The 17,332-nt window shown below is 50.1% G+C and overlaps 1 pseudogene; it reads right to left on the bottom strand.

Annotated features, from left to right (window-relative positions):
• Window positions 1-3,841: 3,841 nt before the first annotated feature.
• Window positions 3,842-17,332, bottom strand: part of LOC146764033 (uncharacterized) — a 48,664-nt pseudogene continuing 35,173 nt past the window's right edge.

Below are 17,332 nucleotides of genomic sequence, written 5' to 3'. Positions count from 1 at the left end.
GGAATTTCTGCATCGGAGGAGCTTAGGGACTTTTGGGAAACTGAGGAACAGTGAGAGCCCGGGGACACGGGACGCGATGGGGTATCATCTCCCTGATGTTCCACAGGAAGCAATCCTGCCTGTCCTGTGTCTGTGGTGAGAGGGGCTGTCCCAAGCTGCTGGCTGGACTGTCCCCCGCTCTGTTTGTCACCAGGAGCCGTAGCTGCCTGGCTTGAGCTGCCGCGTTGTGAGAGTGACTCTAAAACTGTTCTTGCTGAAGATAAAAGTTTTGCGGCAAGCTTATTATTTCTTATAGCCTGATAATATAATTGCTTATTAATTTCCTGCCAAAAATTTGGCTCAAACGATAAATCTGGATCTGAGTGTGGGAAGTTACACCTCACCCACAATAATAAATCTTTCATCTCCTTTTGAGCAATCTCCACCGGATGGGCAGAGATGATGCCCTGGAAGGCAGATACTATTTCTTTTTCCTCTTGGGAGAATTCCCCCCCCATGTTCTTAATTTTGACCGTTCTCACCAAAAGCTGTGTCGGCTTGAGGTCAGTCCGGAGATGGCACTGATCACCGTCCAGCAGGTCACAGGTGAGAGATCCCAGGCGCGCTTCTGGGTCATCTCCTCCCTGGAAAGTCCCCGAGATGAGTTGTTTCAGTGAAGGTCAGGTTCTTATCTCGAGCTGTCTGCTCCCTCTCTTCTTGGAATTTGCTGCGAGTGTGTGTGCTCTGCTCTTCTCTTTTTTTTCTTCTCCGCTAATGCAGATTGGAGGTTGTTTGATGTTTCTTTTCGGTCTTCTTGCTGATGCCCGCACAGGGACGCCAGATGTGAGAACCCCAGGTTTGGTTTGGGGTCTCGTGTGGTGGTAAAGCTTCTCCTCCAACCCGTGCGTCCAAAGAAATACTCTGCAGCCTCTTGTTGTTCGGTCTCAAGAGGATTTATTGCTAGTTATCTAACAGATTATGTTCTTGGGCTGCGGCCCTTTGATCAGCGGCCTGGGTAGAGACGCACACACTCCTGACACCCTGACTGTCCGGTGTCTTCTTCTCTCTACCAGCCCAGGGCTGCTGCTATCTTTTATGAGATATATTATGTATTACATGTTTACAGTTATTCCCCGATACCTACTACATATATTACCAAGTGCTTTTCTACTCTAAACCAACCTGTAAGTGCCAACATCACCAAGAACATGGAGGCAAGGAAGAAGAAGGAGGAAGAATGGGATCAGCCCACTTTCATCCATCTTAGAACTTCTGACCCCCATGTACAATAGAAAACCCCGCCCCTGTACATGTGCTAAAACCCCTCTGTACAATACTAACAAAAATTTCCCCTCTACTTTGTAACTACTTTTACTATTCTATCTAACCTTTTGTGACTGCTTGTTCCACCTTCAAATTTGGTAATTCATTCCATGGTTCAAACACAAAATCACAGCTGTTTCCAGCTGTCTGCCAGGGTCAAAAATGCTTCTGACCAAGGCCTGGAACCTCTAAAAATATCTGAGGGACATCTTGAGTTCCCACAACCTGGGAGCCTTTGGCAGTCCCTGCCCTCAGTGGGGCCGTGTGATGCTCCAGGTCACTTTGAGTTTTGATCCTGACTCCTTGAGCAGCTTCTTCAGCCTTCTCTCAGTGCCTGAGGGTCCTGGACTCCGTCCCAAAACCACAGTGGGGATCATCAAAATACAGAAAGCCCTCACGGGTGCTTTGTCTTTATTCAATTGTCTGCAAGCCTCCAGGGCTTGTGCAGCTGACTGGAGTCAGTCTGGAGTTCTGTTAAGGAGGAAGATTTCCACGTGCACCTCATGACCTTTTATTCTTCAATCAAATGAGTGGGGTTTTTTATTTCCCAGTTTGGAGAAGAGCGGATAGAAGCATTCCCCAGGTGATCCTGACACTGAACTTCTCCAGAGGAGGTCTGGGCATGTAGAAGAATGAGCCCCCTGAGGGCTGACCCTGTTTGGACAAGCTGCTCCTCACCCCCAGCCTCACCATGTCTGACATCGCCCACCTGGCACTGACATCCCTGTGCCCTGCAGCAGAACCTTGTCCCTGAGCTCTGCAGCTCCATGTCCCAGCCCATTGGACCATATCCCACCTGCTCTCCTCAGGGCTCTGCCTGCACACAGGCCCAGGAGAAGTTTTCCTGTTGGGAAGAAAAGAATGGAAAAGCCTGAGCACGTTTCCTAAACAACAAACACAACTCAGGAGCCACCTGCTCAGTACAGGCTGCCTGGAATGGTGTCACCTTTCTACAAGGGACAGTGTGACCAGAAATGATCACTGGAAGCAAAATTATCTGAGTCTCCCAGCTGAATTCTCTGTCCTGGCCCATTCCCTAGATCCATGTTGCAGATGGAAGCTGCTCGTGCCATCCTCACCTTTTACCTCTCTTTGGAATGCAAACAGATGTTCCCAGGTACGTTAAACAGGATTTGCTCAATGTTTCTATAAATCTTTTGTGTTCCCCATGGAACGAAGGGGCCATTTTGGCACTGAGTGGGTGACGTGGAAGCAAGGAGTCAATTGTGACCCTGGGGTCCCATGGAACCAAAGGGCCATGGTGACACAGCAGGGCCACGTGGATCCAGTGGTCCATTGTGACACTGTGGATCCAAGGAGACCATGGAGACACCCCCAGAATCTCATGGAACCAAGGAGTCCATAGTGGCCCAGCAGGGCTGCATGGAGCCAATGGTCCATGGTGACACTGCCCATCCAAGGAGCCCAGTTGGACACTGTGGAAGCTCATGGAGCGAGGTGGTCATTGTGACACTGAAGAACTTCATGACACCAAATATCCATGGGGACACAGCAGGGCATCATGGAACCCAGGAACTACTGTTGGCAGTGTGGAAACTCCTGGAACCAGGGGCTGTTGCGGCACTGCAGAACCAACACAGCTGCTGCACCTTTTCCCCTGCCCTGCACAGCTCCTTGGGAGGCACGGCAGGAGCAGAACCCTGGGAACCTTGGGAATGCCCCTCTGGGATCCATGGCACACACTCCTTGGGCATGGAATTACAGTTCCCAGCCAGGAAAAGATGTTCCTGCTCTTGAAGGCAAAGCTCTTGTGAAAGAGTCAAAAGCCAAGTGGAGCAAGATCCTACAGTGACATTTCATTGCCAGCCTTCCTAACTTCACCCATGGTGGTTGGAGTTCATGGATTGGGAATGAAATTAGGGCAGGGTCTTTGGTGGGAGCTGCCCTGGGTCAAAGGGGACACTGAGAGAGAAACAGAGCAGGCAAAGGAAGGCAGGAGAGAAAGGAGGACACAAATACAATCAACTGAGAAGGTGTCATTCTGAAAAGCAAAACAGAACTGACTGAAAATTAATGGGACAGGAAGCAATAATTTTGAATGTTTTATTTACTTTCAAAATATATCCCATACACCCAGCTACACACAATCATGATCCTACGCCCTTTACATTTGGATCCCACTTCTTCCAGTTTCCCTCCTACCCCATCTCACCCTGGAGGTTGTGGAATTGGGTATTTTGTCATGGGTTATAGTTTTTTGAGGCGGAAACAAGCCATTTTGATGTGGTATTGAGCTCTTTTGGGGTAAGATTGAGGTGTTTTCAGTGAGGCTGAGTCATTTTGAGGTGACAGATCAATCCATCTTGTCTTCAGGAGTGCAAAGATGTGGAGAACACAGCCTGAAATCCCCCAAGAACCCACAAATCCTTCAGAATATGTCCCCAGATTATAAATTTAATCTCAAATACCTGTTAAAGGGTTGGACTTTGGGAATATCTGAATAATTACTTTATTTTCAGTCCTATTTCAGGTGTTTTAATTGATAAAGACATATCTGAAGAACATTAAGGCCAAACCAAAAAGATGACCAGTCAGGTGTCTTCCCAACATGGATCACAGCGAATGTGGGTCACCAGGCCTGTGCACAGCATGGGTCTTCCCATGGGGGATAAGGCTGGAGCAGTGTACAAAGCTCTTCATGCAGTTGGGGGACTCACCGGGCTTCCCTTACTAGTGCCTCCGTTGGTGTTTGGTCAAGTGAGAGCTCTGGGTGAAGCTCTTCCCACACCGGGGACACTCGTAGGGCCTCTCCCCAGTGTGGATGCGCCGGTGCTTGACAAGGGAGGAGTTGTACTTGAAGCCCTTCCCGCAGTCGGGGCAGAGGAAGGGCCTCTCATCCATGTGAATCCGCTGATGGCAGAGGAGATTAGAGCTGGTCTTAAACTTTTTCTGACACTCAGGACACTCATAGGGCCTCTCCCCAGTGTGGATCATTTGGTGGATGATGAGGTTGGACCTCTGGCTGAAGCCCTTCCCACATTGCTCACACTTGTATGGCCTTTGCCCAGTGTGGATGATCTGGTGGCGGATCAAGTTGGATCTTGTGCTGTAGCTCATCCCACATTCCCCGCACTCATAGGGCCTCTCTCCCTGGTGTGGATGCACCGGTGGGTGACGAGGGTGGAGTTGCGCTTGAATCCCTTCCCACAGTCCGGGCAGCAGAAGGGCCTCTCATCCGTGTGAAGCCGCTGGTGCAGGAGGAGAGTGGAGCCGGTGTGAAACCTCTTCTGACACTCAGGACACTCGTAGGGCCTCTCCCCAGTGTGGATGCGTTGGTGGGTGACAAGGGCAGAGCTGCAGCTGAAGCCCTTCCCACACTCCCCACACTTGTAGGCCCATTCCCCAGTGTGGATCATCCGGTGGTGGATCAGGTTGTTGCTCCTCCTGAAGCTCTTCCCACACTCCAAGCACTTGTAGGGCTTCTCCCCATCATGATGCTGCTCAGGCACCACCAGCTCCGAGCTCCGGCTGAATCTCTGCCCACCTTCCCGGCACAGAGTGGGACTTTCCTCCTCAGAACACCCTGGGCTGGCATTGCAGCCCCTCCTCCTGTGGCATCTCTGGGGCTTTTCCTCACTGTTGTATTCCTGCACCATGGAGCTGCTCAAAATGGCCTCTTCCAAGAGGTTCTGCTGCAGAGATTTATCCTCCCTGGTCTTTATCTTCTTCTCCTTGTCTGGGGGAGGAAGGACAAGGAGTAGGTGGGATTTGCCTCCGTGCCAGATGGAATGGCAAGGAGATCCCCCACAGTGCGTCCCCAGCAGGAGGGCAATGGCAGTGGGGCTGTCCTGCAGCTGGGAGCCAGGCTGAGCTGAGAGATGGGGCAGGAGAGAGGGGGAAAGGGGCACTGACTTCCTCCTCACCTGCCTCGGTGTCCCAGGGCATCTTCCTTTTCCTTGCAACCTTCTCCTCCATCTGGCGAATGTTTGGGTATGGGAAATCCTGTTTTGGGAGGTAAACAAGGGATGAGCACAGTGAGTTTGTTACTGGTTGGAAGGCAAACCAGGGGGACAGTCTAAGCCAGAAGGACAATTGAATAAGATAATTAAGATCAAGGCAATGATGCAGAAACACTGGTTTAAACTCACAGAGTCAGGATATAACCTGACACCCCGTTGCTCAGGGTGGTGGTAGCAGTCTGATGAAATGGTGGCTGCAGTCCAGCTGGAGTGATGAACGTGATTCTGTCAAAGTGGCGATCCTGTAGAAGGGTCTGGTCTTCCTCTGAAGGTCCAGTGGTGCTTATGGAGCTCTTGTCCTCTGGGAATCCAGTAGGCAAGGTGATCGTGGTGTTGCAAGGGTGAGATTATATCCAGGCAGGAATGCTTGGTTCCTCCCCCTGGGCGGAGCATCCCACAATGGGATGTTGTAATTTTATCAGTCCTGCACTGACACTCAATGGCCCATTAACAGAAGATGGCCCCTGGAGGGTGTTATCAGGGCTGAGCCTTGGAAGAGATAAAGAACACTGCCCCACCTGTTGATAACAGTTTATGGAGATGGGGACTGAAAACACTTTTGGTTACATCTGACACTGAAACCTGAAACAGTGAGGCAATCCCTGCTCGGGGTGGGGGGTGAACACCACCCCCCTTACCCAAACTGGCTCAGGTGTAAAACCCCCACCCTGGGAAGGCCACGCACACAGGGGACAATGTCACACTTGCCCTGCACCAGGGGAGATCTCTGTCCCTGTCACTCCCTTGCTTTCTCCCCTTCTCTCTTCCTTTCCATCTCTCTCTACCTCACATTTACTGGTCAGTAAAATTCACTTTGGATTTGGTGTTGTTAGCACCTTATTTGGGGCAGGGGCATCTCTCTAACAATTTTATTAACCAAACTGCAATATTACTTTGCACAGTGAGTTCAGGGCACTGTTGGCTGACCCCAAGTGTCTTTGACAACAGCCTGGTTCCCTCCTCTGCAGAGGTTCTGCTTCTTTCCGAAGGAACTCTTGGAAACTTTGATGCAGCTTCCTCTGAGCAACTTTTGGGAGAACTTATGAGGAAAGTGGAAGCTGTGGGTGGCCAGGGTAAAGAAAATATTTTGTTTTCCTGCTTTGAAAAGTCTGTTAAAATCACTGGAGGAAAGGGAACAAATGATACCAGCGAGACTGACAAGGATCATTCACCCCAAGTTGAGAAACACGAGGCTACTAAAGTCCTACAAGAAGCCCAGCTCAAGTTATTCCGAAATAACTCCTGAATTCACAAGATTGGGGGGAGAATCATTATTTTCTTCATCCCTGTCACCTTTGTGACAGCCACACAGACTGTTCCCTTCCTTTTAATAATCTGTATTGGGACAAATTTCAATGTTTTGTTTTTTGGAACCTGCCAGCATCTGAGCTGGAGCTGTGCTGGAACTGATGAAATTTGGAATTACCACAGAATTGCTTCTGTTGTTGGTCTATTAATATTTGGGATTTGTTTGTGTTTCCATCAGAAGTGACTTGTGGGAAGAGCAAAACTTCCTCAAGGCATTTTATAGAGGGTTAAATTTGATTTCTGCTGAATTTGTTTTGTCCAGTGCTCAGGGGATGCTCAAGGGGTCTTGGGTTTTGGTTTGGCTCTAATTTTCTTCTGATTTGTCTTTATCATTTAAAAACACCTGAAAAATGCCTAAAAAGAGTATTGACCAGAGATGTCAAAAGTCCCACCATTTAAGAGGTATTTGAGGTAGAATTTACAGTTTTGTAACATATTCTGGAGGATTTGTGGGTTCTTGGGGGTTATCTGGGAGTATTCTCCATATTTTTGCGCTCTAAAAGCCAAGGTGGATTTGTCTGTCACCCGAAAATGACTCAATCCCACCTCAAAATGGCTGGTTCCCACCTCACTCCCATGCCAAAATTACTCAATTCCTCAGCCTCCAGGATGAGATGGGGTTGGAAGGTGATCAGGAGAAGTGAGATCCAAATTTGAGGGTGTGGGATCAGGATTGTGTGGGGACGGGTGGGTGTCATTTATTTTGATAATAAATAAAACTTTCAGGATTACTGATTTCTGTCCCATTCATTTTCTGTCAGTTCTGGTTTGCTTTTCAGAGTGCTGCCTTCTCAGCTGATTGTGTTTGTGTCCTCCTGTCCCTGACTGAAAAGCAAGATGTGTTCTATTTGCCATCTGTATGGCAGTTGTCCTGTGTTATGTGGGCAGTTTTCCTTATCTCTTCCACAGTTAATCCTCCCTCAGGGGAGACATCTGCTGATAATGGGCTATTGAATGTCACTGCATGACTGATAAGAACTGTAACACCCCATTGTGAGATGTTCAGCCCAGAGGGAGGAGCCAAGCATTCCTACCTGCATCTAGTCTTGAGATTCTGGCCCACCAACACAGCTTTTTCTGGGCTGGATTTCTCAGAGGAACAGCTGCCTCTTCCTCTTCAGAAGAAGACACCCATTCCTACAGGATCACTTCTCCAACAGAACCACACCTAACACTCCTGGAGGACTGCACCCACAATTCCCATTGGACTCCAGCCAACACCCTGTCCAACAGGGAGTCACATTGTATTCTCACTCTGTCATTGTTGTTTTAGTTTACTGCATTGTTTATTTTATAGTTCTATTTTCTTCCCTAATAAAAAACTGTTATTCCTGCTCCCATATTTTTTTACCTGACAGGCCCCCTTAATTTCAAATTTATAACAATTCTGAAAGATTCTACATCTTTCCATTTCAGGGGAGGCTCCTGCCTTCCTTAGAAGACACCTGTCTTTCCAAACTAAAACACCTCCTTTCTCTCCTGCCTTCCTTTGCCTGCTCTGTTTCTCTCTCAGTGTCTCCTTTGACCCAGGGCAGCTCCCACCAAAGACCCTGTCCTGATTTCATTCCCAATCCATGAGCTACGACAACCATGGGTGAAGTTAGGAAGGCTGACAGTGAAATGTCACTGTAGGATCCTGCTCTGCTTGGCTTTTGGCTCCTTCATAAGAGCTTTTCCTTCAAGGGCAGGAACATCTTTTCCTGGCTGGGAACTGGAATTCCAGCCCCTGGGAGTGTGTGCCATGGATCCCAGAAGGGCATTCCCAAGGTTCCCAGGGTGCTGCTCCTGCTGTGCCTCCCAAGGAGCTGTGCAGGACAGGGGACAAGGTGCAGCAGCTGTGTTGGTGCTGCAGTGCCACAACAGCCCCTGGTTCCAGGAGTTTCCACACTTCCAACAGTAGTTCCTGGGTTCCATGATGCCCTGCTGTGTCCCCATGGATATTTGGTGTCATGAAGTTCTTCAGTGTCACAATTACTTACCTCGCTCCATGAGCTTCCACAGTATCCAAATGGCCTCCTTGGATGGGCAATGTCACCATGGACCATTGGCTCCATGCAGCCCCGCTGGGTCACCTTGGACTCCTTGGTTCCATGAGGTTCTGGGGGTGTCTCCATGGTCTCCTTGGATCCACAGTGTCACAATGGACCACTGGATCCACGTGGCCCTGCTGGGTCACCATAGCCCCTTGGTTCCATGGGACCCCAGGGTCACAATTGACTCCTTGCTTCCATGTCATGCCCTCAGTGCCAAAATGGCCCCTTCGTTCCATGGGGAACACAAAAGATTTATAGAAACATTGAGCAAATCCTGCTTAACACAGCTGGGAACATCTGTTTGCATTCCAAAGAGAGGTTAAAGGTGAGGCTGGCACCAGCAGCTTCCATCTGCAACAGAGATCCAGGGAAAGGGCTGGGATAGAGAATTCAGCTGGGAGACTCAGAGAATTCTGCTTCCAGTGATCATTTCTGGTCACACTGTCCCTTGTAGAAAGGTGACACCACTCCAGGCAGCCTGTACTGAGCAGGTGGCTCCTGAGTGGGGTTTGTTGTTCAGGAAACCTGCTCAGGCTTTTCCATTCTTTCCTTCCCAACAGGAAAACTTCTCTTGGGTCTGTGTGCAGGCAGAGCCCTGAGGAGAGTAGGTGGGACACGGTGCAATGGGCTGGGACATGGAGCTGCAGAGCTCAGAGATAAGGTTCCGCTGCAGAGCACAGGGATGTCAGTGCCAGGTGAGCAATGTCAGACATGGTGAGGCTGGGGGTGAGGAGCAGCTTGTCCAAACAGAGTCAGCCCTCAGGGGGCTCATTCTTCTACATGCCCAGACCTCCTCTGGAGAAGTTCAGTGTCAGGATCACCTGGGAAATGCTTCTATCAGCTCTTCTCCAAACTGGGAAATAAAAAAATACTCACTTGATTGAAGAAAAAAAAAATCATGATGTGTACTTTGAAATCTTCCTCCTTAACAGAACTGCAGACTGACTCCAATCAGCTGCACAAGGCCTGGAGCACTGAAGACGATTGAAGGAAGAAAAAGAGCCTCCAAGGGCTTTCTGTATTTTTATGATCCCCACAGTTGATTTGGGCGCCTGTCCAGGATCATGAGGCACTGAGAGAAGGCTGAAGAAACTGCTCAAGGAGTCAGAAGCAAAACTCCAAGTCCCTTGGAGCATCACAGGGCCCCACTGAGGACAGGGACTGCCAAAGGCTCCCCAGGGACTGGAGAGAGCAGATCCTTGAGGCCAGGATTGCAGGGATCCAAAGGCTCAGAGCAGGGAACTGCAATGCTGAGCAAGGCCTGGGCTGGCTGGGGGAAGCAGAAAGGCCAAGCCCTGAGCCCAGCCTGGCACAGCAGGGCCTGTCCCTCACGGGTGGCTCAGGGCTGTTTGTGGGGCAGGGGGATGTGAGGGGCAGCAAGGACAAATGTCACAAACCTGTGTGACCCTGCAGATCCTCATGGAACCAAGGGTCCGATGTGACACTGTGGGAAGTTGTGGAACCAAGGGGATCATTGTGGCACTGTGGGGACTCATGGAATCAAGGAAACCACCGTGGAATTCAGTGATCACAAGGAACTAAGGGTCCATGGTGACCTTGTGCATCTGCAGTGTCACAGAGGAGCCGTTGTGACACAGCGAGGGCACACAGAGCTGAGGGGCCATTGTGACACATCAGGGCTTTGTGGAACCACAAAGCCAATGTGACACTGCAAGGCCTCATGGAAGCATGGGGCCATTGTGACACTGCAGAAGCAAGGGGAACATTGTGACACTCCAGGGCCTGATGGAGCCAAGGAGACCATTGTGACTTTGTGTGGTCCCACAGAACCACGGGAACATGGAACAGGTCTGGCTGGCTGGGCCTCCTGGGGTCCACCTGAACACCTTGGTATGATTAGAGCTGCTTCTCATCTCCTCTGAAGCACTGGGTCTCTGGGCTTCACTTCCTATGAGAGAGAACTGTCCTTCTCCTCCAGGGACCCAGGGCCAAAATTTGGATTCCTTCTGCAAATTTGCTTATATTGCAAAGATTGTTCCCAGATGAAATCTGCCAGGAGAAACAAGTCTGGCTGCCTTGGCCACCCGGGGGCCACCTCTCATCTGCCTTTCAAACACTGGGACCATGTGCTTTTCTTTATTATGGGAAGAAAACATCCATTTCAACCAGGTACCCATGGCCAAAATTGGGCATCTGCCTACAGAATTCCCTATATCCAATGATAGCTCCCAGAAAAATGATGCCAGGAATCACAAATCTGGCTGGCCTTGGCTTCCTGAGGGCTCGCACTCATGTGCCTCTGAAACACTGGGACTCTGTGCTTTCATTTCTAATGAAAATAACTCTTCTTCCTGTCTAGGTGTCCACGGCCAGAACTGAGATTCCACCTCCAAAATGCTCTATGTCCAAGGATAGCCCCTAGATGAAAGTTGTCAGGAGAGAGAGGTCTGGCTGGCTTGGCCTAAGGCTGGCCACATCTCATCTTCTTCTAGAACACTTGGATTTTGTGCTTTTCTTTCCTATAGGAAAAAAACATCCATCCTGAGCAGGCGTCCATGGCCAGAACTGGAATTCCACCTCCAAAACTCTGTACATCCAATGATTGCTCCCAGTGAAATCTGCCAGGACAGACAGATCTGGCTGCCGTTGGCCTCTTGGGGATGCCTCTCACCTGCTTTCAAAACACTGGGGTCAGTGCTTTCCTTCCAATGAAAAAGACCTGTTCTTCTTCTCAAGGTGTTCATGGTCAAAATTGAGATACCTTCTCCCAAATTCCATATATCCAAGGATCTCTCCATGACAAAAGCTGCCAGAACAAACAGGTCTGGCTGGCTTGGCCTCTCAAGAGCCACCTCTCTTCATTTCTGCCTTTGAAACACTGGGGCTCTGTGCTTTCCTTCCTATGGAAAAGAACCATCCTTATTATCTATGCAGAAATGGCTGAAACTGGGGTTCCACTTCCCAAATTCCCTATATCCAAGGGTTGCTTTCAGACAAAAGCTACCAGGACAGAGAAGTCTGGCTGCCTTAGGCCTCTGGTGGAAGCCTTTCATCTGTCCCTGAAACACCGGTGTTCCGTGCTTTTCTTCCTGTGGAAAAGAACCATCCTTCTACTTTGGGTGTCCATGTCTGAAATTGGGATTCCACCTCTAAAATTCCCTATATCCAAGGGTTGTTCCCAGACAAAATCTGCCAGTACCATCAAGTCTGGCTGGCCTTGGTCTAATGTGGCTGCCCCTGCCACACTGGGGCTCGGTTCTTTCCTTCCCATGGAGATCACTGTGACACTGTGGGCACCTCATGGAACCAAGGGGATCATTGTGGCACCACTGGAGCCCATGGAACCAAGGGGCCATGGTGACACCATGGGGCTCCATGGACCCAGAGACCATTATGACTCTGTGGGGCCTGATGGATCCATGGAGACCATTCCGACCCTTCAGGGCCTGGTGTCACCAAGGGGGCATTGTGACACCTCAGGGCCTCCTGGAAGCAAGGGACCATTGGGACACTGTGGGACCCCATGGAAGCAAGGGAAACATGGACCAGGTCTGGCTGGCTTGGCCTGCCAGGAGCCACCTGACAGGTCAGGGTGGTATTAGGATGTCAAGGGCTGCTTCTCATCAGCTCCTGGAGCACTGCGGCTCCGTGCTTTCCTTCCTATGGAAAATAACCATCTGTCTTTTCAGATGCACATTGCCAAAATCGGTACTCTCCCAAAAATGTTCCCTATATGCAAGAGTATCTCCCAGACAAAAACCTGCCATCTCAGGCTGGCCTTTTCCTCTTGTGGTCACCTCTCATCTGCCCCTAAAACAGTGGGGATCTGTCCCTTCATTCCTATGGAAAAGAACTGGCCTTCATGTCCAGGAACCATGGCCAAAATTAAAGTTGGCTACTGAGCCCGGCCGGGCTCACGGGACCATCTTCAGCCCCGGGCAGATATTGACTCTGCCAGTGCTGTCATCCTCCCTCCAGTGAGAGAAAAGGACACAGGGCAGGCACACAGAGGAGCAGCATGGACACACCGAGGGCAGGGAAGAGGAAGTTGAGTCCCGTATGGGAGGGATGAGGAGATGCCTTGATCTTGGGGCAGAAATCCTCTGCTAAAGCTATGGAGAAGGATGTCGTTGATACCTCAAACTCTCTTTTTCCCCATAACACATTGAAAAGTATGGGGAGATGACTTGTTTCAGCAAAGGCCTCCATGCTAAAGTAAGCAAATGTTGTAGTAGCTGTGATCCCATGAGAAGTTTGAACAGAGAAAGAGAGCACAGTGATGAGACCCTGTGTCCTCAGGGAGAGAAGAAGACCTCTGTTCCCAGAGATGAAGATGATTTCAGAAAGAGATGAAGAGAACCTTTGCTCTTAAACAGCTCATCTTTAAACCAATACCCCATAAGCTGGCAAGGCTCATGAACACAGCTCTGGGAACGGCTGTGAAAAAATTGGAGGGACTTCACAATTGCAGATTATTCCAGGCAGCTGCTATTTCTGGAAATGAAAAGCCATGAGATAACTGTTTTCTTGTGGATAAGCCTCCATAACATTAACAAGAGGAGTTTCTCTCCCTAACTGAACTGAAGACAGACTATTGTAGAGGTGGTAAAGTGACAGAAAATTTTAGGTTTTGTCGCTTTACATTGTCAAGTTTTATAGAGAGGGGAAGTGTTCTGAAAGTTTTGTTCTGATCCTCATCACTCACTCTTTTAGTTGCTGTTAATAAACTTTTCTTTATACACTTTTAAAATTTTGAGCCCACTTTGCCTTTCTCCTAATCCTACCTCACAGCAGGAAATGAGTAAGTATATTCTAGTGTATGCACTGGTAATTAGCCAACACTAAACCCACCATACTAATTGATGAATTGGCCGAGAAATCTCAAATTGGCAAAGCAAAACCACTACAGAAACTTCCTGATGAACTGCCCCAGACAAGAGGGAAATCAAGGCAGAGCCATGGTTTGTCAGGACTTGCTTGATCCTAATGAGCCCCGTGGTGCATTTGGAGCTGAGACCTGGAACCTCAGGGCCTGAGAGAAGATTGCACAAACCTATCCAAGTGTCAAAATCAGAAGAAAAACCAAAAGTGTCTCAAAGAATTAATGGGCCTCCATGAAGTCCATCCTTAACACAGGCTCCTCTTGGCCTCCTTGGAGGAGATAATTGGAGTCCAGGATTGCACAAAAACCTCTCAGAGACTCAAAATGGCACGAAAAACACTCAATATAGGAAGGAAAATCCAAAGTACCAGAAAAAAGTTGTGTATCTCAAAGCATTAATGAGCCCAACTGATTGTGAGTACAAAGCCTCTCCAGGGACTAATTACAGTAGATAAATGGGGCCATGATTGCAGAAACCTCTCAAAGACTCCAAGGCAAAAGGAAAAGCCAAAGTCCTTTGAAAAACCTGCAGTCCCTGGGAGCATGAAGGAGCCCCCAGGGCCATTCCTGACCAAGGTTCCCCAGGGACTCCTTCCAGCAGATGCTTGAGGCCACTGGGATGTGGGCTAGGGGGGGATGCTGAGGGCAGGAGCAGGGGCTGACAGTGCCCAGCCTGGCTGGGGCTGTGCCAGGAGGCCCCAGGGCCTCAGGACAAGGTGTCTCCTCACAGCCCTTGGTAGCACAGACCCTGCTGTGCCCCAGGGCACCAAGACTTGGCTTCTCTTTGTCCCCACCTGGCATCAGTGCCTCCAGTTCTCTGCTCTGCCTGGGGCCTGGGGACACTTTCTCAGTCGTGTCCCTCAGTGGGACCCATTAAAAGTCCAAGAAACTTTGGAGTTGGATTCTGACATGGAGTTCTCCAGAGGTTTCTGCAGCTCCCTCTCAGGGCCTGATGTTCAGGGCTGAGCACAAAGCCCCAGAGGGTCATTAAAGTCCTTGTGCTGTGTCTGTGCTGCTGAGCTGGGCCGGGCTCCTGGCACAGAGGGTGATCCTGGTAACCAAGCAGAGATTCAAAAGCACATTTCTCTTGCTGAGCAGCTCTTCTCCCAGCCCAGCAGGGCTGGGGCACTGCCTGCAGCCAGCCCGGGCACAGCACAGAGGCACAGAGAGCTTCAATCAGTCAGGGCTGGGAAGGGGCTGAGAAGTGCCTGGGGCAGAATCACTGCCAGCCCTTGGCACAGGAACCTCTGGCTGCAGGACAAAGCAGCTGCAGCTCCTGGAGAGATCTCCTAAAGCTGGAACATCCCAATGCCCACAGAGCCTGTGAGTGCATTCTCTGCTCATCTCCTGTGCCGAGCAGCCAGGGGTGCCCAGGGCTGTCCTGCAGAGCAGGGTCCTGCAGCCCAGGGCGCTGTGCTGGGCCAGGGACTCTGCTGCCTGCCAGGGACAGCTCTCAGCCGGCCCTGGAGCTGCTCCCAGCGCTGGCCAGGAGCTGTGGGGGGAAGGAGCCACCCTGAGCAGGGCAGGTGCTGCTGCTGAGAGGGGCTGGCTGGGGCAGGACTGCTCCAGCTCCAGACCAGCTCCAGAGGGCACTTCCCAAAGAAGGTAAGCCTGGGTTTGCTGTAAAGGTCAGGAGCTTTCCTGAGAGTGTTTTCAATTTTCTGCTTGGAGAAAGATGATAAATTTGTGATGATGATAAAAATATTTTTGCTTTTTATATATTTTTCATATATTCATAGTTCTGTAAATTACTGTTACGTAGTTTTAAAATTATAATCCTTAACTAACTCTATTAAACTCTTAAATAACTCTTTTTAACTACTATTATATATTTAATATATTTATGATCCTTAATTAACTCTAGTATGTTTCCTTACCTTCTCTTTGATTTTAGAACTATAACCTGTCTAAATACATTTTTAAAGTGCTATATAATCTTTTTATCAGAGAAAGAACCCACAAGAAGAGTATTTTGGGTTTTGAATGTGAGCAGTGATAAGAAAAACTGGGACAAAGAAAGGCCCTGGACTTATTCCAGTGGGTTGAGCCAGGGGTGTGTAACTGGGTAATGAATCTCCCATTGGATGTTCCTGTTAAATATCCTAAATAATCAACATTAACAAATTGTTGAAATCAGGGGCTGGGTGTGCCTCATCCCCACTGGGACACCTGGAAGGTTCCAATGAAGTTCTGGTTTTAACTTCACTGTTCTAACACTGTAGCAAGGGTTCTTTTTTTCTCTTTTGATTATAGACAAGAGGGGGATGAGAGAAGCAGAACAGGAATTGTAATCCCAGAATGACAGAACATTCTGAGTTGAAAGGGACACACAGGATCATCAAAGGAATGTTTGAACATTTACAGAGACTCCGGAACTGTGACTTTGGGTGGTCAGTGTCTCTGCTGGGAGCCTCCCAAAGGGCCTTCAGCCACTCCTCAGCCCTGGGCAGCAGCAGCATCACCTCTGCAGGGCCCAGCAGGGCTCTCCTGAGCTGCCCTTGCCCAGCTGCACACAGAGCCTGCCCCAGCCAGGGCCCTGCACACAGGCAGGTTTCTGTAGGGCCGGGCCCAGGGCACACAGGGTGGGATGGGCTCTGTGAGCGCTGGCAGGGACAAGGCACCTCTCAGGAGGGGATGTCCAGGCCCAGGGAGATGCTCAGGGAAGCAGAGGGGGAACAAGCACATCCAGCCCCTCACCTGCCCTCAGCCACAGGGAATCCTTTACCTCTCACAGCTCTCAGTGGCAAACTCTGAGTGCAGCAGGAATGCTGGGGATTTCTGACCTCAGAGAGAAAGGAATGATCTATGAGTAGGATAACAATTCCTTAAACCAACTCCTGACAGGCAGGACCCTGGTGTGTTTGAGCGTTGCCATCTCAGCCTGTGAGCTCCTGGGAGCTCAGGGCAGAGCCAGGACTGACCCAGGTTGGCACTGCACTTGAGGGACGGACACAGAGAATGGAAAGTGCCCATGGAGTGGTTCCGAGCAGGTCTGTGGGAAGGAGGAGGGAGGGAGGATGTATCCCCTGCCCAAGGCTGCCAAGGGAAGGCTTTGGGAGGGAAAGCAAGCCTTGAGCTGACACTAAGTCCTTCAAGGGCTCAGTTGCCCACGCTGAGCAGGATTTCTTTGCGCAGAACTGACAGGGCCAGATCCAGGGATGGGGAGGACATCGATGCGAGCTTCAGTTGAGCAAATTCTGCAGTGCTGACAAAGAGAGAGACTACAGCCAGGTGAGGGAGGCAGGTGGAAAAGGCTTTGTGCCATCCCTGCTCAGAGGGGATCCTCAGCACAGCCCTGACGATCTGTACATAGGAGAAAACAATGAACACAAAACAACAAAATTATAAACTGCTAGTAACCACAAGAAGCCCAAGTTCCCTGAGGTGGGAATTGGAGCAGGAGAGCTTGAGGATCTGTGGGATATCACCGAAGAACTGGCCCAGAGCATTGCCATTGCACAGGGTCATGGAAAATGTATTGGCTGTGTGCAGCAGAGCATTGAGAAAGGCACTGGCCCAGGCAGCTGCTGCCATGTGGGCACAAGCTCTGCTGCCCAGGAGGGTCCCGTAGTGCAGGGGTTTGCAGATGGACACGTAGCGGTCGTAGCACATGATGGTCAGCAGGAAATGTTCTGTTGCAGCACAGAAAAGAAAAAAAAAAAACTGAGCAGCACATCCCGTGTAGGAGATGTTCCTGGTGTCCCAGAGGGAATTGTGCATGGCTTTGGGGACAGTGGTGCAGATGGAGCCCAGGTCGCTGAGGGCCAGGTTGAGCAGGAAGAAGAACATGGGCGTGTGCAGGTGGTGGCCGCAGGCTACGGCGCTGATGATGAGGCCGTTGCCCAGGAGGGCAGCCAGGGAGATGC

Source organism: Lonchura striata, chromosome 36 (assembly GCF_050655825.1).
Source record: "Lonchura striata isolate lonStrDom1 chromosome 36, ASM5065582v1, whole genome shotgun sequence".
Lineage (NCBI taxonomy): Eukaryota > Metazoa > Chordata > Aves > Passeriformes > Estrildidae > Lonchura > Lonchura striata.
This window is presented reverse-complemented; position numbering and strand designations above follow the sequence as displayed.